We start from the raw sequence: 24,790 nt of genomic DNA, 5'->3' as shown, positions 1-24,790 counted from the left end.
TAGATTGTGAACTGTAAAAACCTGTGCTTTGTTTGGTATGGTTGATCCCTAACACAAACCTTAATTCCAAGAACTTTCTGTTTATTCTAAACAGGTGATTACGGTATGGTTCCATCAGCCCTGGAACATACCTTTAATTCAAAAGTTCTTTGTGCACAGGATTAAATAATGTTAACCCTAGATCAAGAGGCAAAGCAAGAAGCCAGCTGACAGGGATTAAAGAGTAAGTGGAACTTTCAGCTGAAAGGTATTTAAGACAGAGTGTAAAAGTGGAAGAAGTTTTAGCATGGTAGATTTTGGGCTGTTTGAGCTTTGAGCTAGAAAGCCTTTGGCCTTGGGTTCCTTTGGCCTATCCCCCCTGAGCTGGTGAGCTTTTGGGGCTTTTTACTCTTGGAGTTGAGGTGAGTACGATGGGTGCTTTCTCTGCTTCTCTGCGCTAGAAGGTTTTAAAATAGAATAATTGGGATTTTCATTCTTTTATAACAACGCTAGGGTTCTGTGTGCCCATAGGGTTTAGGGCAAAGCTAGAATGCATCTGCTATCAGCATCATTTGATCTTTGATCCACTGGTAGAGGAGCTACTATTGTCCTGAGACTCAGCTGTATTGTTCAAGCTAATGAGGGACTCTGGGTAGGCCTAGCATTCAGGAGCAATAGTGGGAGGTAGTTTATGGGTTTGTTCTGGGATTTTCCTCTGATGTAGCTCTAAAGAGCTGTGAGTGAGACCAGAGGTGATGTCATGTTGAGTGTGGGGCCATTGTCTCCAGGCCATGAATAGCAGGCTGCTGAGCTATCACAGTCTGATCTGCTTTGGCCGAGATGGACTGTGGTTCAGACTGTGGTTCAGGCTGTGGTTCTGTTTGTCTCCATGGGGTGATCTTGTCAGAGACCCATGGCCTCTGACCCTTCCTGAGAATTGATTGTCCAGAGAAGTGAGGATTTTGTGGCCTGGGCAGTAGAAATTTGTGGTGCTTATAATATCAGGCATTGGTTGGAAAACTGAAAGTCTCATTTCTAGAAATGATGAATGTTGTATTCCACATACACCTTTGTGTAACAAATCGTCTTGAAACTGGAAGAAAAGAGGTGGTGGTCGTCATCTTTCAGCAATACTTGATTATGTTTTTTTAACCTTTCAACTTCCACCAGTCACAATGGCATGGTTTAGGGAAATTCAATTCCAGGGTACAAAAGGAATTTCCGCGATGCAGAATTTTCTCAGGTGTGCCTGGTTTTAAATAAGTGGATAGGGCAGATTACACATCTTGTGACATAATTCATGCAGCAGGAAACAGATACTAAATTATTCTCCAACGTTTTTTTGTGTGTGAGTGTCCACAAGGGCTGGGCTGTGCCTGAACCCACAAGGGGATATGAGGGACTGCAAGCCATAGCTTATCTTTATGATCAACTCCATTTTCCACTTCCAGAGCAAAAGGGCTCTCTGGAAAGGAGGTTATTAGTAGATGGAGGGTCAGAAATATAACAGTTTAGGTGTCACTTTGTGTTTGCTTGTAGCAGTTGTGAAATACGTGTTTATTTAATTTGTATTAATTATAAAATCAAAGGTATCTCTGGTCCAGTGCAAATTTTTCATGTTAGCGTTTACTTACATCTTTTCATGTAAACTTGGCTATATTTTAGTCTTATTTTTTGGCTTTTTCTCTCACCCCCACATTCTTTCACAAACACTGTACACATTCTTGATTATTGAAGTTTGTGGTAAGTACAGAAGTCACATCATGCCAGAAGATTATGAGATCTGTGACAATAGAATCATCCCTTATTTTTCTGTTTTCCTCTGTTTCTTACCAGGTGGCTTTTCTGATATGAGATAAAGATTTTGGATTGTTCTTTAGCAATCACATAAAGACAATTTGCACTTATGTCTGTAGAAGGCAGAAGAGACAACCTGAAGGTGAGTGATATCAGTTGGCCAGTTTACTCCTTCTCTTTTGACATTTTTTTTGTGATCTGTCATTTTCTTCAGAAGGTTCATGTGTCCAGAGATCTCCATATACTTTAGTTGGATGATTTTATTCTCCTGAAAAGATTAAATCAAAACCCTGCCCCATCCCTAATTCAGGGGTGAGGGTCGTACCTTTTCAGGCATGTTATATCTTTTATAGGGCAAAATGTTTCTTTTTTTGAAATAGAAAAAGCATAATATCTCAATTAAAGTTTAAAAAATCTTTGAAAGTTTGCAAATATACCTTAAAGTGTATTTATTTCTAGATAATAAAGGGCATTCACTTTGATTTTCTGCCTGCCTATTACAAGCAGCTTTTAAATAAAATCACTGTAAATCCTATGTGCCTACCTCTGCCTCCCAGGTGTTATGTAAAAGGCACGTGCCTCCCAAACGCTGGGATTAAGGCTATGAACCACCAACACCCTGTCATTGTAACTCCTGAATTTAGAAAACGACTAATTAATAGAGAATTGCTTGTCTCTGCTAGGATTAAATGCATGGTTTATCACCACGCTGCTCAAATATGTTATATTCACTCCAAATTATACCAACTCAAACAAGTTTATACCTTTGAATTTACTTCAAACATTTTAAACCTCTTAACTGTTTTTAATATGAAACAACAAAAGTATCCTTTTTCATTTAAGAAGAAAACACTAGTCTTTATTAAGTTAGTTTGGACTGAATGACCACACTGTCTGATGAACAGTTACCACTGCTTATTCAGGAGATCTCTACTATTCAAATCTAATCATTATCAATTTTTATTGAATCCACCTTTCTTTTCCTGTGGAAACATTCAGTTTTACCAGTGAAGACACAGTTCAGTAATTTCTCACTGTCTACTCCTTTTAGTTTTGTTTACTTCTTTTTTTTTTCTAGAGTATTTAGGTGTGCTGTTAAGTTGCTACTAAGAGATCTTTCTGATTATTTTTTCTAAATGTACTTAGTGGTATGAACTGTCTTCTGGTCAACAATTCCATTATGTACTATGACTTTTGATATGTTGTGTGTTCATTTCATTGACTTCTAGAAAGTCTTTAATTTCTTTCTTTATTTCAGTTTGGATCCATTTTTTATTCAATGGAGTGTTGTTCAATTCCTATGAGTTTGTAAGCTGTCTATTGATTTTGTTATTGGTGATGTGATGTTTTAAACCTTTGTGGTCTGATAGGATGCAGGAGGTTATTGCAAGTTTCTTAAATCTTTTGAGACTTCCACTGTTCAAGTATATCATCAATTTTGGAGAACAATATATGTGTTGCTGAGAAGAGGGAACAATCTTTTGTGCTTGGGTGGATGTTCTGTAAACATCATTTGGGTATATTTAGTTTTTTGATGTTAGTTATCTGGGCCATTTCTCTGTTCAGTTTGGTCAGGAGGACCTGTCCATTGGTGAGAGTGATATATTGAAGTCTTCCCCTATCAGTTTATGAGGGCCAAGATGTGATGCAAGCTGCAGAAGGGTTTCTTTTATAACTTGGTTGCTCTTATATTTGGGGCACAGATGTTAAGTATTGAAACGTTATATTGCTGGAGGTTTTTTTTTTAATATATGTCATGTCCTTTGCCATCTTTTGATTAGTTGTTTTTGAAGTCTGTTTTGTTAGATATTAAAATCGCTTTACAAGCTTGATACTCTAATTCATTTATTTGGAATATATTTTCCTTGAGATAATGTCTATCTTGATGTGAAGCTGTGTTTGATGTATTTAGAAGAAGAGTGGATTTTGTTTTATCATCCATTTTTGTGAGCCTGTGTCTTTTTATTGGTGAATTTGGGTCAATGGTATTAAGAGATATCAAAAAACAGTGATTGTAAATCCTGGTATTTTGGTGGTGGTGGTGGTGGTTTTAGCACCCTGTGTTGGGCTATATTTATAGATACATATTGTTTAAATTTGACCTTATCATGAAACATCTTATTTTCTTCATTTGCTGATTGAAACTTTCTGGGCATGGTTAATAATTTGTCTCGGCTTCTGTAGGTTTTAGAGTCAGAAGCACTCTGTCTAAGCTGTTCAACTTCTAGCATTTTTACTGAGAATACAGGATTAATTCCAATAGATTTGCCTTTTTGTTTTTTGCTTGTTTTTTTTTTTTTTTTTTTTGGTTTGTCTGATTTGTTGGTTAGTTTGGTTTATTTTTTTTTTGTTTTCAGTTGCACCTTTTCATATTCTTTCTTTGTTCTGCATGTTTTGTATTTTGATTATTCTGTGCTAAGAGGACTTTCTTTTCTGCTCCAGTCTCTTTGGTGTTTTGTATACTTCTTGTGCCTTCATAGACATCTTCTTCTTTAGGTTAAGAAATTTTTCTTGTATGATTTTGTTGAAAATATCTTCTGGACCTTTGATCTCATCCTTCTTCTTCTAATCTGATTATCAGCATGTTTTGTGTTGTCATAATATCCCAGAGTTCCTGGATGTTTCCTGAAAGTTTGTATGTAGACCAGGCTAGTTTTGAACTTACAGCTCTAACTTCAGTCAAGTGTTGGGCTTAAATCTAGGCCAACATGCCTGGCATCAGCATCACCATCATTGGCTGCTGAGCATGGAATATAGAGTTTTAGGTATTTATTTTCTTTTGTTTTGTATGTAAGCATAGGTTATTGTGTTGATCTTCATCAACATCTTCCATTTGAAATTTGACAGGGAGTATATTTAAATTCTTAGGATGCCATTTACTCATGACACTAGCACGATCTGAGCTTTCCGAGTCATTGAATAGTAGGTGTGTGACACTCTTCTTACCTGTTGTATTTTTTTAATTTTATTTGTTTGTTTTATTCACATTTAATTTATTTTTAATTTAAATTTGTTTTTTTTTTTATTTATTCTCTGACATGAACTTGAGTCTTTGATCACCTCCTCCTGGGTGGTGCAGCCTTGCAAGGCCACAGTGGAAGATAATGCAGCCATCCTTGATGAGACCTGATAAGCTAGAAGGGAAGGAATTCCTCCCCAATTGGGCGACTAGAGAAAGGGCATAGGGGCAGAAGAAGGAGGGTGGGTGGGACTGGGAGGAGATGATGGAGGGGGCTATGGCAAGGATACAAAGTGAAAACATTGTAATAAATAAATTAATTAAATTAAAAAATAATTTCTCCACTTAACATTCCAATTGTAATCTTCTCCCTTGACTCTTCCTTGTCTCACCATCCATTCTTCTTTCCTCCTTATCCCACTTCCTATATCTCAGATACAGGGAACCCTCCTCTCCTACCATCTGAACCCAGCCTATCAAGTCTCACTAGGACTTCCTGCATCCTCTTCCTCTGTGGCGTAGCAATGCCCCCTCCACCAAGGGGAAATGATCAAATAGCAGACAACAGAGTCCATGTCAAAGCCAGCACCTTCTCCCCTTACTATGGATTGAACATGGAGACTGAGCTGCCTATCAGCTACATCTGAGCAGAGGTCTGGTTCCTCTTCATGAATGGTCTTTGGTGGGTCCATCAATCTCTGCAAGTCCCAATGGCCCCAGATTTGTTGTCCTTGTTGGTCTTCTTATGGAGGTCCTGTCAGCTATGGGTCTTTCTATCCCCCAAGACTTTCCTATGACCCCCCTGTGCTCTGCTCAAAGTTTGGCTGTGAGTCTTAGCATCTGCTTTGATCCCCTGCTGGGTAGAGACTTTCAGAGGATATGTATGTTAAGCTCTCACTCTGTTCCCTCTCTTTAGTCACTTCTGGTGTCGATTCTATTTGCCCTTTTGAATGAGAATTGAGCATCCTTCATAGGGTCCTCCTTTTTATTTAGCTCCTTTAGGTCTGTGGATTGTAGTACATTTATCCTGTATTCTGGCTATTATCCACTTACAAAAGATTATATACCATGCATGTCTTTCTGCTTCAGGGTTACCTCACTTAGGATGATCATTTGTAGTTCTATCCACTTGCCTGAAAATTTCATGGTTTCCTATTTTAAATACATGAGCATTATGTAAATATACCACAATTTCTGTCACCATTGTTCAGTTGAGAGACATGTAAGTTGTTTCACAATTCTGGCTATTATGAATATAGATGCTATGAACATAGTTGAACAAATGTCTTTGTTAAATGGTGGAGCATCTTTTTGTTATATGCCCAGGAATGGTATAGCGGGGTCTTGAAGTAATACTATTTCCAATTGTCTGAGAAAGTATCAGATTGATTCCTAAAGTGGTTGTATAAGTTGCACTCCCACCAGGAGTGTTCCTCTTTCTTCACATTCTAACTAGCACATGCTGTCATTTCAGGTTTTTTTCTTAGACATGATGAGTTTAAGATGGAATGTCAGTGTAGTTTTGATTTGCATTTCCATGATGACTATGGATATTGAGCATTTATTTAAGTGTTTTCCACCATTTGATATTCCTCTGTAGAGAATTTTCTGTTTAGTTCTGTACCCCAGTTTGAAAGTGCATTATTTGGTTTGTTGGAGTTTAATTTATAGCGCTCTTTATATATTTTGTTTGTTATTTATAGAGCTCTTTAGAGAGCTCTCTGTTGTTTGTAGGGTTGGAGAATGTCTTTCTCAGGCTGTAGGTTGTCATTTTGTTCTATTGACAAAGTTCTTTGCTTCATAGAATCTTTTCATTTCATGAGATCCTATTTATTAATTGTTGATTTTAGAGCCAGTGATCTTGGTATTCTGTATAGGAAGTTATCCTCTATGCCAATGACATCAAGGCTCTTTCCCACTTTTTCTTCTAACAGATTTTGCATATCTGGTTTTATGTTGAAAGTCTTTGATCAACTTGAACTTTAGTTTACTGCAGGGTGATAAATACGGATCTACTTTTATTTTTCCACATGTGGACTTCCAGTTAGACCAGCACCATTTGTTGAAGATGCTGTCCTTTTTCCATTGCATGGTTTTGGATTCTTTGATAAAAATCAAGTGTCCATAGATGTGTGGGTTTACTTATGGATCTTCACTTCAATTCCATTGATCCACCATTCTGTCTTTATTCCAGTACTGTGCAGTTTTTATTACTATTGATTTATAGTAGAGCTTGAGATGAAGAATGGTGATACCTACTGAAGATCTGCTATTGTACAAGATTGTTTTAGCTATTCTGGATTTTTTATTTTTCCATAATAAAACTGAGAATTGTTTTTCTCGAGTTCCTTAAGGAATTGTTTTGATATTTTGATGGGAATATCATTGAATCTGTATATTGTTTTTGGCACCATGGCAATTTTTGCTATGTTGATCCTACTGATCCATGAGCATGAGAAATATTTCTATCTTCTGGTATCTTTTTCAATTTCTTTCTTCAGAGACTTGAAGGTTTTTTTTTTTTTTTTTCATATAGGTTTTTCACTGGCTTGTGAGGATAACATCAAGATACATTATATTGTTTTTTTTTTTTCCTGGCTATTGTAAACTGTGTTATTTTCCTAATTCTTTCTCAGTCCATTTGTCTTTTGTATACAAGAGTGCTACTGATTTTTGTTTTTTAGTTAACTTTATATCCAGCTACTTTGCTGAAGTGTTTTTCAACTGTAGGCATTTCCTACAGTAGAATTTTTGGGGTCATTTTTGTATACTGTCATATCATCTGTGAATAGTGATATTTGACTTCTTCCTTATCAATTTGTGTCCCCTTGATCTCTGTTAGTTGTCTTATTGCCCTAGATAGGACTTTGAGTACTATATTGAAGAGATTTGGAGAGAGTGTGTAGAATTGATTTAACCTTCTTTTCATTTAGTTTGATGTTAGCTATAGGATTTTTGTATACTGTCTTTACTATTTTTAGATATGTGCCTTTGTCCCTGGTCTCTCCAGGACTGTAAACAAGAATAACTGTTGTATGTTGTCAAATGCTTTTTCAGCATCTAAGAAACTGGTCCTGTGTTGTTGTTGTTTTTTTTTTAATTTCTTTATATGGTGGATTACATTGATGGATTCCATATACTTAACCACCCCTGCATGCCTCAGATGAAGATTACTTGGTTATGGTGGATGATATCTTTGATATGTTCTTGGATTTGATTTGCGAGTATTTTATTGAGTATTTTTACATCATTGTTCATAAAAGAGATTGGTCTGAAATTCTCTTTCTTTTTGGGGAGCTTTGAGGATTCATCAAGTTGACTGTGGTCTTACAAAAGGAATTTGTTCATGTTGCATACATTTCTATTTTATGGAATAAATTGGAGAATATCAGTATTAGCTCTTCTTTGAAGGTCTTGTAGAATTCTGCTCTGAAATGATCTGGCCCTTGGAATTTTTTGGTTGGGAGTATTTTGGTGGCTGCCTCTATTGTCTTAAGCACTATAAGACTATTTAATATCTTTACCTGAATTGATTCAACTTTGGTAAGTGGAATCTAAAGAGAATTGTAGATTTTCAAATTTTGTGTCATATAGGTTTTTGACATAAGAGTTAATGGTTCTTTGAATTTTCTCAGTGTCTGTTAGATCTTTCTTTCAGACTTTGTGGATTTGGATAGTATCTTTCTGTCATTTACTTAGTTTGGCTAAGAGTTTGTCTGTGTTTTTGATTTTCTCAAAGAACTACCTCTTGGTTTCTTCGATTCTTTGAATTATTATCTTTGTTTCTAATTTATTGATTTCAGTCCTGAGTTTGGTTTTTCCTAGTGGTCTACTCCTGCTGGGTGTGCCTGCTTCTTTTTTCCTAGGGCTTTTAGGTGTGCCATTAAGTTGCTTGTATGGGATGTCTCCAATAGCTTACGAAGGCCTTTAGTGCTGTTAAAACTCCTCTAAGTACTGCTTTCATTGCATCCCATATGAAGTTGAGGAATCTTCTATCAAGGTCTGCAAAGTATTCTGTTGGTATTTTGATGGAAATTGCATTGAATCTGTTGATTGCTTTTGTTAAGATGTCCAATTTTACTATGTTAATCCTGCCAAACTATGAACATGGAAGATAGTTCCATCTTCTGAAATCTTCTAATTCTTTCTTCAGAGACTTGAATTTTTTTTCATACAAGTCTTTGACTTGCTTGGTTATGGTCACACCAAGATACTTTATGTCCTTTGGGGCTATTGTGAAGGGTGTTGGTTCCCTAAATTCTTTCTCAGCTCTTTTGTCTTTTGTAAGAGGGCTACTGATTTTTTTAAGTTAATTTTGTATCCAGGCCCTTTGCCAAAGGTGTTTATCACCTGTAGGAGTTCTCTGCTAGAATTTTTGGAGTTACTCGGGTATACTATCATATCATCTCCAAATAGTGATAATTTGACTTCTTCCTTTCCAATTTGTATCCCCTTGATCTCCTTCAACTGTCTTATTGCTCTAGCAAGGACTTCCAGAACTATGTTAAAGAGATATGGAGAGAGTGGGCAGCCTTGTCTTGTCTCTGATTTCAGTGGGATTGATTTAAGTTTCTCTCCATTTAGCTTGATATTGGCTATAGGCTTGCTGTATATTGCCTTTACTATGTTTAGGTATGTGCCTTGTATCCATGATCTCTCCAAGACTTTAAACATGAATGGATGCTGGATTTTTTCAAATGCTTTTTCAACATCTAAAGAGATTATCATGTGTTTTTTTCTTTCAATTTTTTAATATGGTAGATTACATTGATGGATTTTTGTATATTGAACCACCCCGGCATACCTGGCATGAAGCCTATATGGTCATAGTGGATGATATATTTGATGTGTTCTTGTATTGGGTTTTCAAAGTATTTTGTTGAGTATTTTTACATCAATGTTTATAAGGAAGATTGGCCTGAAATTATCTTTCATGGTTGTGTCTTTGTGAGGTTTAGGTTACAAGGTGACTGTGGCTTCAGTGAATGAGTTTGGTAGTGTTCCTTTTGTTTCTATTTTGTGGAATATATTGAAGAGAGCTGGAGTTACCTCTTATTTGAAGGTCTGGTAAAATTCTTCACTGAAACCATCTGGCCCTGAGCTTTTTGTGGATTGGAAACTTTTGATGAATGTTTCTATTTCCTTAGTGGATACAGAAATATTTTATTGATTTACCTGGTCTTGATTCAGCCTTGGTAAGTTGAATCAACCAAGAAAATTGTCCATTTCATTTAGATTTTCAAATTGTGTGGCATAAAGACTTTTGAAGTAAGTCCTAACAATTGTTTGGATTTCCTCAGTGTCTTTTGTTTTGTCCCTGTTTTCATTTCTGATTTTGTTAATTTGGATAGTGTCTCTCTGCCTTTTCATTAGTTTGGCTAAGGGTTTGTCTATCTTCTTGATTTCCTCAAACAACCAGCTCTTGGTTATATTGATTCTTTGAAATGTTTTATTTGTTTCTAATTTACTGATTTCACTCCTGAGATTATTTGATTATTTCCAGGTGTCTATTCCTTTTTGCTGTGTCTGCTTCTTTTTTTCTAGGGCTTTTAGGTGAGCCATTAAGTTGATTATATGAGATGTTACAAATTTCTTCTTGAAGACACTTCGTGCTATGAACTTTCCTCTTAGTACTGTTTTCATCATGTCCCATATGTTTGTGTATGTTGTGTCTTCATTTTCATTGAATTCTAGAAAGACTTTAATTTCTTTCTTTATTTCTTCCCTTACCTAGCTGTCGTTTAGTAGTGAGTTGTTCAGTTTCCATGTGTGTGTAGGCTTTTTACTATTTCTGTTGTTGTTGAGGTCCAGCTTAATCCATGGTAATTAGATAGGATACAAGGAATTATTTCATTCTTCTTGTATCTGCTGAGGCTCACTTTGTGACCAACGATATGGTCTATTTTGGAGAAGGTTCCATGAGGTGCTGAGAAGTAAATTCTTTTGTGTTTGGGTGTAAGGTTCTGTAGATGTCTGTTAGGTCCATTTGATTCATGACCTCTGTTAGAGATATATATATTTGTTAATTTCTGTTTTGTTGACCTATACTTTGTTGAGAGTGGGGTGTTGAAGCCTCCCACTAGTAATGTATGGGGATCTGTGTGTGGTTTAGGTTTTATTAATGTTTCTTTTACAATCGTGGGTATCTTTGTATTTGAGGCATAGATGTTCAGAACTGTGATTTCTTCTTGGCAGAATTTTCCTTTGGTGAGTATGAAATTACCTTCCTCATATCTTTTGATTAATTTTGGTTGAAAATATATTTTATTTGATATTAGAATGGCTACTCCTGCTTGTTTCTTAGGTCCATTTTCTTGGACCCTTCCAGCTCTTTACTCTTATGTAATGTCTACCTTTGTGACTTAGATGTGTTTCTTGTATCCAACAGATTGTTGGGTCTTGTTTACGTATCCATTCTGATAGTCTGTGTCTTTATTGGAGAGTTAAGTGATTTGATGTTGAGGGAAATTAACCTGCAGTGGCTGTTAGTTCCTTTTATTTTGATATTGGTTGTGATACTGTATTTGTGTGCTTGGTTACTTTTAGTTTTCCTGTAATGACATTATTTATTCCCTGTCTTTTCCTGAATGTAGTTAGCTTTCCTGGGTTATAGTTTTCTTTCTAGGAGCTTCTGTACCTCTGGATTTGTGGGTAGGTATTGTTTAAATTTGTTTTTGTTATTAAATATCTTGTTTGCTCCATTATGATGACTGAGACTTTTGCTGGGTATAGTAGCCTGGGCAGACATCTGTGTTCTCTTAGGGTCTGCATGATAACTGGTCAGACACTTCTGGCTTTCATAGTCTCTGTTGAGAAGTCAGGTGTGATTCTGATAAGTTTGCTATTATGTGTTACTAGGCCTTTTTCCCTTGAAGCTTTTAGTAGTTTTTCTTTGTTCTGTATACTTATTGTTTATTATGTGGTGGGAGGATTTTCTTTTATGGTCTAATTTATTGGGTGTTCTGTAGGTCTCTTGTATTCTTACAGGCCTCTTTTTTAAGTTGGGGAAATTTTCTTCTATAATTTTGCTGAAAATATTTTCTGGGTCTTGGAGGAGGGAATCTTCTTTTTCCTCTATTTTTATTTTTCTTAGGTTTTGTCTTTTCATGTTGTCTTGGATTTCTTGGATGGTCTCTGTCAAATTTTTTTTAGATTTAACATTTTCTCTGATGGATAGATTGATTTTTTCCATTGTGTCTTTCACACCTGAGATTCTTTCTTCCATCTCTCAGAGTATATTGGTTATGTTTACCTCTGTAGTTCCTGTTTTCTTTCCTAACTTCTTTCTCTCCACAATTTCCTCCATTTGTGTTTTCTTTAATTTTTCCAATTCTATCATCATATCTTGAGCCTTTTTATTGATTTCCTTCACCTTGAAGACTGTATTCTCCTTCAATTCTTTCAGCTGTTTGTTTGAACAATCATCTGTTTCTTTAACTTCTTTCAGCAATTTAAATATTTCCTCTCTAAAGGACACAATTGTTTGGCTGCAACTTCCTGTGTTTCTTTTTGGATGTCCATAATCTGTTTGACTTTATCTTCTTCCATTTCTTTGCAGATGGAAATAATCTGTTTGACTTTATCTTCCTCTAGATCTTTACGCAGTGTATTTGTTTCCTCTATTTTCCTGTTCATAAGCACAGATGTAAGGTCATCTTCTTGAATTTCATTTATACTGGGGTATCCAGGGCTGCTTGCTCCTGGATAACTGGGTTCTGGAGATGCCATATTGCTCTATATTTTGTTGGTTGAGCCTTTATACTGGCCTCTACCCATTTGGCTACCTTAGGTGTTGGGTGTTAGTTTCTGTTACTTCCTGGAATCCTGTTGTGGGTCAAATCTCCTTGGCAGGAAGATGATTTTTCCCAAAGGAGACCTCCTCAGCTTTTTGGGTATGGTCACTGAATGGCAGGTGATTTTCAGGAATTGCCACAGCTCACCACAGGCATGCAGACCTGAATAGTAATTGTGGCCTTTGTTAGTAAAGGGGACTATCCTCTCATCCAGAGAAATCCTGGAGACAGCTGCCCTGCTGCTGGGTTTCTTGCTGTAAATTTAGTGAGCTGCTGCTGTAACCTGGGTGCCTTGTGGTTTGGTCAGTTTAGTTAGGGAAAACTGATTGTCCTTTGGAGCTGTATCTGGGGGTTGATCTTGGGGAACCCAGGCTTCCGTAGGTCTGAGTTTGGAGCTCTGTGCCCCAGTACCCAAGTGGTAATAAGTGGCAGGCAAGCACCACTCTCATGTGTACAGCAGGAGGCTAGAGTCTGGAGCCTGTGGATAACCAGAAACTTTTCTGGAGCTATAAAAGTTTCTGGCCCTGAGGTAGGGCCAGATATTTTCCCCCAACTTTGGGTTTTCTCCCTACAGGAAGACCCAGTCTATACTGTTCGGGGGGGCATGTAGAGTGCATAGGCACTCGCTTGTGAGTTGTTGCTCCAAGCTGGTGACTGGCAGGAACCTGAGAACTTTTCCTGAGAACTTTCCTGTGTGTGGTGATCGTAGTGGTGGGGGTCATCTGAGTGCTCTAAGCTGGGACCTGCTCTTTCCCTCTTTGTGGGGTTTTCTTCCAACGGAGAAACCCAGCCTCTAGTGCCCTGGGGCACACAGTTCTGTCTGTGACAGAGAGTCAGGTGCACAGAGCTGGCAGCTGGAGCCCCACTCAGGGCTGACTGCTGTACACCCGCAAGTCTACAGGACCTTTTCCAGGGATAGACTGGGTGACCTGAGATCAGACCCACTTGCTTCCTTCCCTGTGGGGTTTTCTCAAGACTGGGGATCCCAGTCTCTGGTGCCCTGCAGTGCACAGTTCAGCTGGAGAAGGTGATCAGAACATGCTTCTTGGGTCTATTTGCTTGAAAACCTTACTCCTGCCACAACAGCCCAGGAAATTTTCCAGGGATTAGCTGGGTGCTCTGAGGTTGAACCCAATTTTTTTTTCTCATCATTGGGTTTCTTATCACCTGGTAAAAACAGTCAATGGTGTTTGGGGGCCAACAGTTCCAACTATTTGTCACTGTGCAGTCTCTGCTACCCTGCTGATTAGTCACAGTATGCAATCAGCTCTGCAATCTGGGATCTGTTTTTAATTTTTACTGAATATGAGTATTTTGATTGCATGCATGAATATGAACCTCTTGTGTGCCTGATTATCACAGTAGTCCAAAGATGTGTTGAGAACTCATGAACTTATAGCAATTGATAGTAGTGGGTCCCAGTTAAACACTGACAATTGAGACCAATTACTTGCAAGAGCAGCAAGAGCTCCTCACTGCTGAGCCATCTCTCCTGCCTTATGTTGTTTATTTATGATCATCATTTACATTGCTAATATTTTCATCTTTCTATTTTTAGCTATTTTTAAACATGCATTCCTTTTAGTAAGATCTTATTAAAGTTACAGTTTAAGCTAGGGCATTGTATATTTCTGGAAAATGAATACACAACTGCAGTGAATGTATAATTCCTTGTAGAAGCTTCAGTAAACACCTTTCCATCTTTTGTGTTTGTTTTATTGACTTATAGGGGAGACTCTTTCTTACTATATAGGTCTGGCTGTCCTAGAACACTTTGTATAGATCAAATTCAATAAGATATACCTGTGTCTGCCTCCTGAGTGATGGAATTAAAGGCATGACAGAATATACCCGGCTTGTCCATCATTTTTTTTTGTAGTTAGTAACTGTTCATAAATTTCTCTGATGTGTACTTAGTACTGTTCATCTGTTAATTTCTCTCTGTGAGTCTCTGTCTCTCTCTTTCTATTTTGCTCTCTTCTCTCTGTTTGTCTTTGTCCACATTAATTGCCATGACTATTCCAAAACTCTATCCTATTCGGAGATGACACAGTTAAACTTTGTTATTTCGTTTTCTTCTAAAATGACTTAGTGATAATATTAACACTTATTTTTTTAATAAAAAATTTTTAATCTTTATTTTAAACGATAGACTATACATGATTTAGAAAGGAAAATATACAAAACAATGATCAAAGAATAATCATGTGTTCTATGCCTTTTCTTTTGTATGGGAACTCAGAAATATGATGTTATCAGCTATGATTATTGTTGCTTGCCACTCACATTATTTTTATCCATCTATTCACTGTAGTACAATTTCCCTTCCACAAATATATGAGCCCCCATTTTCATGTACTGGTATGCCAAATCTCTGATCCATGGTCAAAACATGATATCCAGTGTCATGTTGTCTTTTGACTGACGTCACCCATCTGTTCACTGTCACCTGATAGCCACATCTCATTTGTTGCTAGATAAAATATGATGACTGTGTTTTTTCCTTCCACCTGTCTTATGACAGGATCCTGACCTACTTGCTCAAGTAACTAAAGATGATTCATAAATCACTCAAGAACCAAACTAATGTCTAATTCATATTCATGCCTTACAAACTAATGAAACGCCTTTAACAAAAGTTTCCAAAGCATGCCTTTGGTTTTCCTTACAATTTAACCTTTAAGCTTTTTCTTCTCCCCTCGTTCACCTGATGCACAGCACCCAACTATCTAACACTGGCACTTCTGTGTCAGAATATAAATGGAAGCAGCACTAGAATTATATGATTCTATTGCCAACGAAGTATAAATTTATATTGTTTCTACTCTTTCTGTTGTACAAATGCATGGCATATTTTAGAATTCAGTGACCTTCAATGATGTGCATGTGAAATTCAGCCAAGAAGAGTGGGCTTTGCTGGAACCTTCACAGAAACAACTCTACAAAGATGTGATGCTAGAGACCTGTAAAAACCTCACTGCTATAGGTAAGACAGCAAATTTACTTTCAGTTTTAAAATAAGGAGACAAGTCTTACTTTGTTATTGATCCTTTTCTATGATTCCAATTGAGAATGAGGAGGAATGAGGTGAATAAATCAGGCATGGTTCTAAGGGTCATAGAAGATAGTGATTTAACTTTTGCTTTAATAATAATATGATATTTCCAGTAATATATATTTTCTGGTACTCTATTTTAGGATACAATTGGGAAGACCATACCGTTGAAGAACATTTTCAAAGTTCTACAAGTAATAAAAGGTAACTTTATGTGCACACTGATATAGATATGAATCTTAAGAAATTTTAATGTGTCCTGGATGTTTGTTTTTTGTTTGTTTGTTTGTTTCCTGCTTTTTATTTTCTGTTTTTGAAATAGTTTTTTTTTCTGTGTAGTTGTGGCTTGACTTAGACTTCCTTGTTAGAACAATGTGATCTCAAAATCACACAGATCTGCCTGCTTCTGCCTCCACAAATGCTGGGATTAAAGGAATGTACCAGCACACCTGGCTGTGTCCTGGAGAATTTAAAGAAAAGCAACAGTGTAAAAAGAGCACTGTTTTAAGTGTACCGATGATCATTAAAATCTCACAATTCCACGTACTTCAATGTCAGGTATCTGATTTGTGTTTGCAAGGCACTCCCCTAGAATAGAAGAAAATAAAATAATGTTGTAACAGAAAATACCATTTAAATCATATAGACATTACAGCTACTGAGTTGAACTGCCAATCTGTTTAGTCTCATTCTATCTACTCAGCTATTGTAAGAGGTATACACATTGAATAGGTGATCAGTATGTGTCCAAAACCTTCTAATAAGCAAATATATCATAGTACAACCAGTGTTACTCATATTCATGCAGTAACATTGTAAAGTTTAGTGAAAGGAGCAGCTTATTAGAGTCAAGAATATAGTTGTGGAGAAACCTTAATCCCTATATGACATGTCTATGATGAACAAACAAAAAAAAACTGTGTTAATTCAATGTGGGAATCTTTTATTATTCTTGTAATTTAAATTGGTATATCATATGTCACAATATTTATAAGACACATGAGCATAGAGATATTGAAAGCAGCAATGTACCTGTGTTTCTCCAAGAATAATTAATTTTGTAGAAGTCCCCACTTTGAGTAGATTTTCTGAATGTGATAAAAGGTAACAGTTAATTGGTTTTGTAACTTCACTGAGAATTCAACAGCAAAATCATACTGCTGAAAATACCTATGCATACTAGAAATTTGGAACTTCTTCTGCTTGTCCTGGCTCACTTTGTAAATGAAGTGTCATTCATACCGTACAAAAATTTGTGAATGGGATTGCTTTGGTAAAACGCTGAATTCTTACAATACTCTTCATATACATGAGAAAACCTCTTATAGAAAAATGATGCTATAAATGTGAACCACATAACAAATGATCTTACTATCACAGAGATCTTCAAAAATACCCATAATGAAGGGGAATGCCATGAATGTAAATAAGATAATAAAAGTTTAAGATTTGGTTCTTCTTTATCACTAGACAAAATTATAAAATTAATTCATATAGATAAATATATTTATTAGTGTAATAAAATGACTGTGGTCAATATTTCACATGTGCCAATTATCTTTGCAGGCATGAAAGCAGTCGTAATGGAAAGAAACCTTTTAAACGCACCCTATGTGGTAAATCCTTCCACCATACCACTGTTCTCATAAGCCATAAAAGAACACACACTGGAGAGAAGCCTTACAAATATTATCAATGTGGTAAAGCCTTTGCAAAAAACAGTCAGCTCATACGGCAAAAAAGAACACATACTGGAGAGAAACCTTATGAATGTAACCAGTGTGGTAAAGCCTTTGCAGAAAACAGTCATCTCTTAAGCCATAAAAGAACACACACCGGAGAGAAACCTTATGAATGTAACCAGTGTGGTAAACCCTTTGCAGAAAACAGTCATCTCATAAGCCATAAAAGAACACACACAGGAGAGAAACCTTATGAATGTAACCAGTGTGGTAAACCCTTTGCAGAAAACAGTACTCTCTTAAGCCATAAAAGAACACACACTGGAGAGAAACCTTATGAATGTAACCAGTGTTGTAAAGCCTTTGCACGAAACAGTCATCTCTTAAGTCATAAAAGAACACACACTGGAGAGTAACCTCATGAATGTAATCAGTGTGGTAAAGCCTTTGCACATAACAGTACTCTCATACAGCATAAAAGAACACACACTGGAGAGAAGCCTTACAAATGTAACCAGTGTGGCAAAGCCTTTGCAGAAAACAGTACTCTCTTAAGCCATAAAAGAACACACACTGGAGAGAAACCTTAAAAATGTAACCAGTGTTGTAAAGCCTTTGCACAAAACAGTCATCTCATAAGCCATAAAAGAACACACAATGGAGAGAAACCTTATGAATGTAATGAGTGTGGTAAAGCCTTTGCACGCAACAATAATCTCATAAGCCATAAAAGAACACATACTGGAAAGAAACCTTATGAATATACCCAATATGATAAAGCCTTTGCACAGCAGTCTCCAGAAACATGAAAAAACGCACAGTGGAGAGAAGCCTGGTGAGGATAATTAGTGTGATAAAACCTTTGCATATAACAGTCATCTCCTAAGACAACAACACATTCTGGAGGGAAACCATATGACTTAACTGTGTGGCAAAGCCTTTCCACATAACATCTCCTAATACATAAAAGAAAACATACTGGACAGAAGCTATCTGACTGTAACCAATGTGAAAAAACTTTTGCACTTCAGAACCATCCTCACCCTCATGAAAGAAATCCTAATGGACAGTGCTTTTAACATGGTGAAACTATTCCATATTTGTATAATCTTCATCATCATGAAAGGATTCATACTGGAGAGAACTTATGAATGTGTTAAAATGGTGAAGTCTTGCACAAATCTAGAGTCATCATCATCATAAAAGTATCCTTACTGGAGAGGAATTCTTTGACTATAAGCAATATGGAAAGGCCTTTGTGTTCTTTGGTCTACTGAGATCCAACAGAACTGAAAAACTAGCTCAATGGAAATGACTTCCCTTTTGTGAAGGGAAAGGGGAAAGGGAATAGAGACAATAGGAATGGAGGGTAGTAATCGGGGAGAGAAGGGAGGGGAATTATGATTGGAATGTAAAGTAAATAAACTTATTTTTTTAAAATAATACATGGAATGGTAATTATCAATCACATGCAAAAGTATTATAAAATGTTGTTTAGGGAAGACTTATTGATAAACCTGATTCTCAACATTTACTGTTTTCAATTGCCTCACTTTAGACAAGAAAAGTTCAGTCCAGTGGATGAATATGTAGGGAATGGTGAACTAACACCAGCCAGGAAGTTCTCTGAGAGTAATAGAACAGTGGTAGCCTGTAGAAGTTTCTTTGTGTATACATATATATATTGTTCCAGGGGTTCTACTGAAAACCATTCCAACCCAGACTGAATTTTGAGATGTGAAGGAGGAGGCTTTCTCTTCCATGTATGACCCTGCTGCTGGCCTAGTTGTGTAACCATGCAAGGGTGTTTTCTGTGCCTGACTTCAACTGGGGAGTGTCTTTCGACATAGATGCTACTAGCCAAATTTGATAGATGGCTTTTGACACTGATCCCTGCTAACTCTCTCCTCCATTTAAATATAGGATGATTAGGATCTGTGCTCTTGTTCATACGATAGGAATGTGCTATTGAATGCAAATCAAGCATTCTTGAAGTACCTAGTTTTAAACGATTATATACACCTATCCATGGAGCATCCCAATCATTTTCCAAGGGGTATATAGCCTCTGTTTTCTGGAATTAAATTTGAACTTATTTCCTGAAGTGGTTCCTCTAGACAGAAGGAGAACCAAGTTCTTTGAAATGCTTGTGATCAAAAGTTTCCGACTTCATAGCATTTCATATTTCACATGTTTCTGGATTTGAGATGGTCAATTAAACATTGTCTTGTGAGTGGAACTCTGTAAAATGAGTTATACTTAGTGTTAATTTCACAGTAAGATTTCAGGCAAGCTTTTGAGTATGGAGTCTTCTGATGTGAGCAGAGTGGCCTATGGAGAAATAATAAGAGCAGAAATATTATTTCCTTGTTTTAATAGCTGAGTAGTATTGTGATAAGACATGGGTGGATGGCAGAGGAGGGAAACTCGCCTTTTGAGTGGACTAGGGGAAGAGGATAGAGGAAGAGGAAGGATGGGACCAGTAGGAGTTGAGGGAGAGGCCTTCAGCCAGGATAGATAATGAATAAATTGTGAAAAAATTAAAAATAATTAATAAAAGAAAAAAAGAATTAGAAAAACAAAACCAGAGAGCAAAAATTTGAGTTCAGTCTGGTAAGTGCACTTGCTCAAAAAATTATATATATATATATATATATATATATATATATATATAAAGAAAGAAAGAAAGAAAGAAAGAAAGAAAGAAAAGATTAAGCATCTTACCACAGTCTTCCTTCTTGATTATCTTCCCTAGGTCTACAGATTTTAGTACGATCATCCTATATTATAGGTCTAATATCCACTTATATGTGAGTATGTACCATGTGTGTCTTTCTCCTTCTGAGATACCTTACTCAAGATGATCATTTCTAGATCCCACCATTTGCCAGCAAATTTCATGATTTCTTTGTTTTAATTGCTGAGTAGTATTCCATTGTGTAAATGTACCGCAATTTCTGTATCCAGTCCTCAACTGAGGGACAACTGGGTTGTTTCCAGCTTCTGGCTATTACAAGTAAAGCTGCTATGAGCATGGTTGAGCAAATATTCTAGTTGTATACTTGAGCATTTTTGGATATATGCCTAGAAGTGGTATAGCTGCATCTTGAAGTAGCACTATTCCTAATTGTCTGAGAAAATAACAGGAGCCTATCAGAGGTCCTCTGGAAGACTCTACGCAGCAGGGTATCAAAACATATGCTGAGATTCAGAGCCAAACATTTTGCAGAGTGCAGGGAATGTTATGACAGAAGGGGGAGATAGAAATATCTTGAGGAAATAGGAGCTACACAAGGAGAACAACAGAATCAAAACGTCTGGGCACAGGGGTCTTTTCTGAGACTGATACTCCAAACAAGGACCATGAATGGAGATAAATTAGAACCTCTGCACAGAAATAGTCAAAGACAGCTCTGTATCCAAGAGGGTACCCCAATAATAGGACTAGGGACCATCTCTGACATGAACTCACGGGCTAGTTCTTGGATCAGCTCCACCTGAGCAGAGAACAGTCCTGCCAGTTCACAAAAAAAGACAAAGAAGCCAGTCCTGATGAGACCTGATTGACTATAGTCAGATGGAAGGGGAGGAAGTCCTCCCCTATCATTGGACTGGGGGACAGACATAGAAGAACAAGAGGGAGGAGGGTGAGATTGAGAGGGAATGCTGGAGGAGCAAGAGCTGGGATACAAAGTGAATAAACTATAATTAATAAAATAAAAGAAAAGAAAAGAAAAAATTAAAAAATATTTAATAAAAAGGAGAATCAAAGATGGTGGTACCAAGAGGACAGTATCTGCAGAGCAGTACAGCAGTGACTACACAGCAAGCAACAGACCAAACTCTGGGCCCTAAAACAACAGCAATTGTGTTTCCAAGTTAAGAACAAACCCCAAGGAGTGGGAAGTAATTGGGTCCATTCTCCGGTCACCCAGCTAAACCATGGAAGAGTTTCTGGGTCCCTGCATCCAATAGGTTACCAGCCCAGAGCCACATGACTGTGTGCTCTGGTCACCATCCTAGACTGTACTGTGGGCCTCACAACAGCAGAGATTGGGATTTCCAGTCTAGATAAAACCTCATGGAGTAGGAAGCAATCAGGACTTACCTCAGGTCACCCAGAAAATCCCTGAAAAATGTCTGGGCTCTAGAAGCTGCTCAGCCCAGACAGCTACTTTTACACCCAAATCACTGTCCCACACAGAACTGTGGGCACCAAAGCACCAGGGACCAGGTTTCCCTGTTGGGAGGAATCCCCATGGTGAAAGAAACATCAAGTCCAACCTCAGGGCATCCAGTGGAATTTCCCCACACTCCCCCAAAAAGTTCTCAGGAAAAGTTTTTGGGTTCCTTCAGATGCCCAGTCAGCAGCATAGAGACACTTACCTGCTCCTGTGTGCTCTACTCAACATCCTAGACTGAACTGTGTCCCAAAACAGGACAGACTGGGTCACCCTGTCAGAAGGATACCATACAGTGGGGGAAATATCAATTCCAAACTCAGGACACCCTGTTCAGGAAAAGTTTCTGGGTTCCCATATGCTCCAGGCTCTAGCCTCCTACTGCATGCATGACTGCTGCACTCTCCTGCTGTTGATTACTGCTTGGGTACTGGGGCACAGAGCTCCAACATCAGATCTACAGAACCCTGGGATCCACAGGATCAGCCCTAGACAAAACAGTAATTAATTATTCACTTTTCCTTTTGCTAAGGGGAAAAGACCCTGATGAAGGACAAGTTTTAAAATTCACTCCCAGCATAATTCTTAAAGCTCTAGCAGGGTGGCAGGTCTACCCTAGCCTCGCTAACAACAGAGGAAACACTCTGTCTGTACACTCTCAGGGACACAGGGCTAAAGTCAGGTTCACTGTTATCTGCAGTCTGTGGCCTGGAACACAAAATAAGGACCTGAAACCATTCAAGAAAAAGACTGGCAGGCATGAAGTTGCAGACTTTTAATTGGAGGACAAGAAGCTGAGGGAGGATGAGTTCCAGACCAACCTAGGCTTCATGTTTCCAAATTCTTGTCCCATCAAAACCTAGAGAACTGGACTGAAGAGATGGCTCAGTAGTTAAGACACATGCTGCTCTTGCAGAGGACTGGGTTACGCTCCCAGAACATGTATCAGGTGGCTCACAATGACCTCTACCTCTTGGGTATCTTTTACCCTCTGCTGGCCTTTGCCAGGCATGCATACCCACATGCACACAGATAAATAAAATAAATCTACTTAAAAACAGAATGACAGACAGAGACAAATGGACAGGTGGACACAGCATGAGCTCTCCCTGAACTGGAGACTACTCCTGTGCCTAAGTCCCCTCACTGTGCCTGCCAAGCTGCTGTGCCCATCGACCTGCTGCAGCTCCTGCTAACCCTACTGCCAAGTCCATCAAATCTTCTGCTACTTTCTCTGTTCATCGCTGCACACTAGTTCACTCTTTCTTTTTCTTTCTTGAGGTGGGGTCTCATATACTCTGGCTGCCCTTAATCTTGTTCTGCAGCTGAGGGTGACCATAAGCCTGAATAGTCTTTTGAGCTTTTGATCTTAGCTATTCGGATGGGTGTAAGGTTAAATCTCAGGGTCATTTTGATTTGCATTTCTCTGATAACTAAGGGCATTGAGCATTTTTTAAGTGTTTCTCTGCGATATTCCTCTACAGAAAATTCTATGTTTAGCTCTGTCCCCATTTTTGATTAGATTACTTTTGATTTAAAACATTGTTTTTGAACAATTTTTGAACCATATTTCTTTGGAAGACATAACAGATTTTCACAATATGTGTGTGTATGTGTGTGTAATAGATATATGACAAAGATGATAGATAGACAGATGATAGATGTGTGATAGATGGCTAGATAATTGTAATAATATGTGTGAAACAATAGGAGGGATACTTGTATAAAACATCGTGATAGGCTAGGGTCAAATAGAAAGGGAGTAGGATCTTGCCTATCAGTGGGCTAGGGGAGGGGTTTAGGCGCAGAAGAAGGAAGGAGGATGTGAGCAGATGGAGATGAGGGAGGGGGCACAGCCATAGTACAATTTGAATAAATTGTAATAAATGATAATAATAAACAGTAATGTAAAAAAAATCACCTTGAAATTTATATGCATCTCCAAAGATTATGAATACCTAATTCTTTTAAACTGTTAAAGGTCCATGGTGAAAATAAAAGAACAATAAGGCAAGAATTCTAGAAAAAACAGAATGTGTAATCTTGACTGCTTAGAAGGACAGAAAGGCCCCAGGTGAGGCTTACATATCAAGCATTATTAACTACTCATACAATGTCTTTGAGTCCTTTAAAAAATAAAGATTTGAAGTTGGGCATCTTGGTGCAAGCCTACAATTCCAGCCACTCAGGGAAGCAGAGGTAGGTGGATCTTTTTTATTTCCAGGCCAGCCTTGTCTACAAAATGAGTCCAGGATAGCCAAGCTATAAAGATCAAAGAAGGAAGAAGGAAGGAAGGGAAGGAAGAAAGGAAAGTAAAAAGCCAGACCTCACTAGTACATGGAGCTGGTCTTTTTAAGTTTTAATAAAACACATTCAAAGTTTTCCAAACATATGTTCATACCTATCACAAAAACCAAAAACTGAAAAAAAGATGTATAAATTCTCAAAAGAGTACATCATTCATTAGAGTAAACTTGCAGTTCATGATTTGCTCTCCAATAATGGAGTTAAGTACTCACAAGAAAAAATGGGAGGCTACAGGAAGGAGGGAGACTTTACAGTCTCCTCCTTATCTGTACAATGCATATAAGTAGATCATCTGTACATTCAACCACAAAGTTCTTCAATAACTGCTTCTCTCAATGATGTCCTCAATTGGTTACACATGACACAGCAAAACATTCCTTCACTATCTATGTCCCTGGATACTGATAACCCATCCTTTCACATTGTACCTGTTTTGCCAGCATGAAACTGAAAACTCAGATTTATAATGCTTTAAACATGATAAATAAATGTTGTTATTTATCGTGTTAAAAACAAAGAAAAACAAAACACAAAGCAGCTATCTAGACCTGCTATGGCAACCCTACTGTCAGTCATTAGTTATCCAGAATCTTTCTAGCTGTTTGCTCTGTTACTCCTACCCAAGATGGCTGCTACATCTCCAGTCCATTTCTTGCTTGCTTGCTTGGATATGGTTTCTCTGTGTAGGTTTTCTGGCTGTCCTGGAACTAGATCTATAAACCAGGATGGCCGTTAATGCAGAGATCCAAATGCCTCTGCCTTGCCTCCCAAATTCTGGGTTTAAAGATGAGCCACCACCTCCCAGCCAATCTCCAGTCTCAGCTAAAGAAAGGCTAGGAGGGCATACATACCATTATCTCCTTAGAACACTTTTGAAACATTATATTCATCATTCTTTTTATATTCAAGTAATGTAGACATAGTCACATGATTGTATCTGTTAAAAATTTAAAAAGCACTGGAGTTGACTCAGTGATTAAGAGTACTGACTGCTTATCAAGTGGTGCAAGCCTTTAATCCCAGTGCTTGTGAGGCAA

At 37.6% G+C, this 24,790-nt stretch overlaps 1 pseudogene; it reads left to right on the top strand.

Annotated features, from left to right (window-relative positions):
- The window catches only part of LOC132650977 (zinc finger protein 135-like), an 86,179-nt pseudogene extending 68,153 nt beyond the window's left edge, over positions 1 to 18,026 (top strand).
- The last annotated feature ends 6,764 nt before the right edge of the window (positions 18,027 to 24,790 follow it).

The sequence above is a fragment of the Meriones unguiculatus genome, assembly GCF_030254825.1.
Source record: "Meriones unguiculatus strain TT.TT164.6M chromosome 13 unlocalized genomic scaffold, Bangor_MerUng_6.1 Chr13_unordered_Scaffold_37, whole genome shotgun sequence".
Taxonomy (NCBI): Eukaryota; Metazoa; Chordata; class Mammalia; order Rodentia; family Muridae; genus Meriones; species Meriones unguiculatus.
Note: the sequence above shows the minus strand (reverse complement) of the source record. Positions and strands in the feature narration are given on the sequence as shown.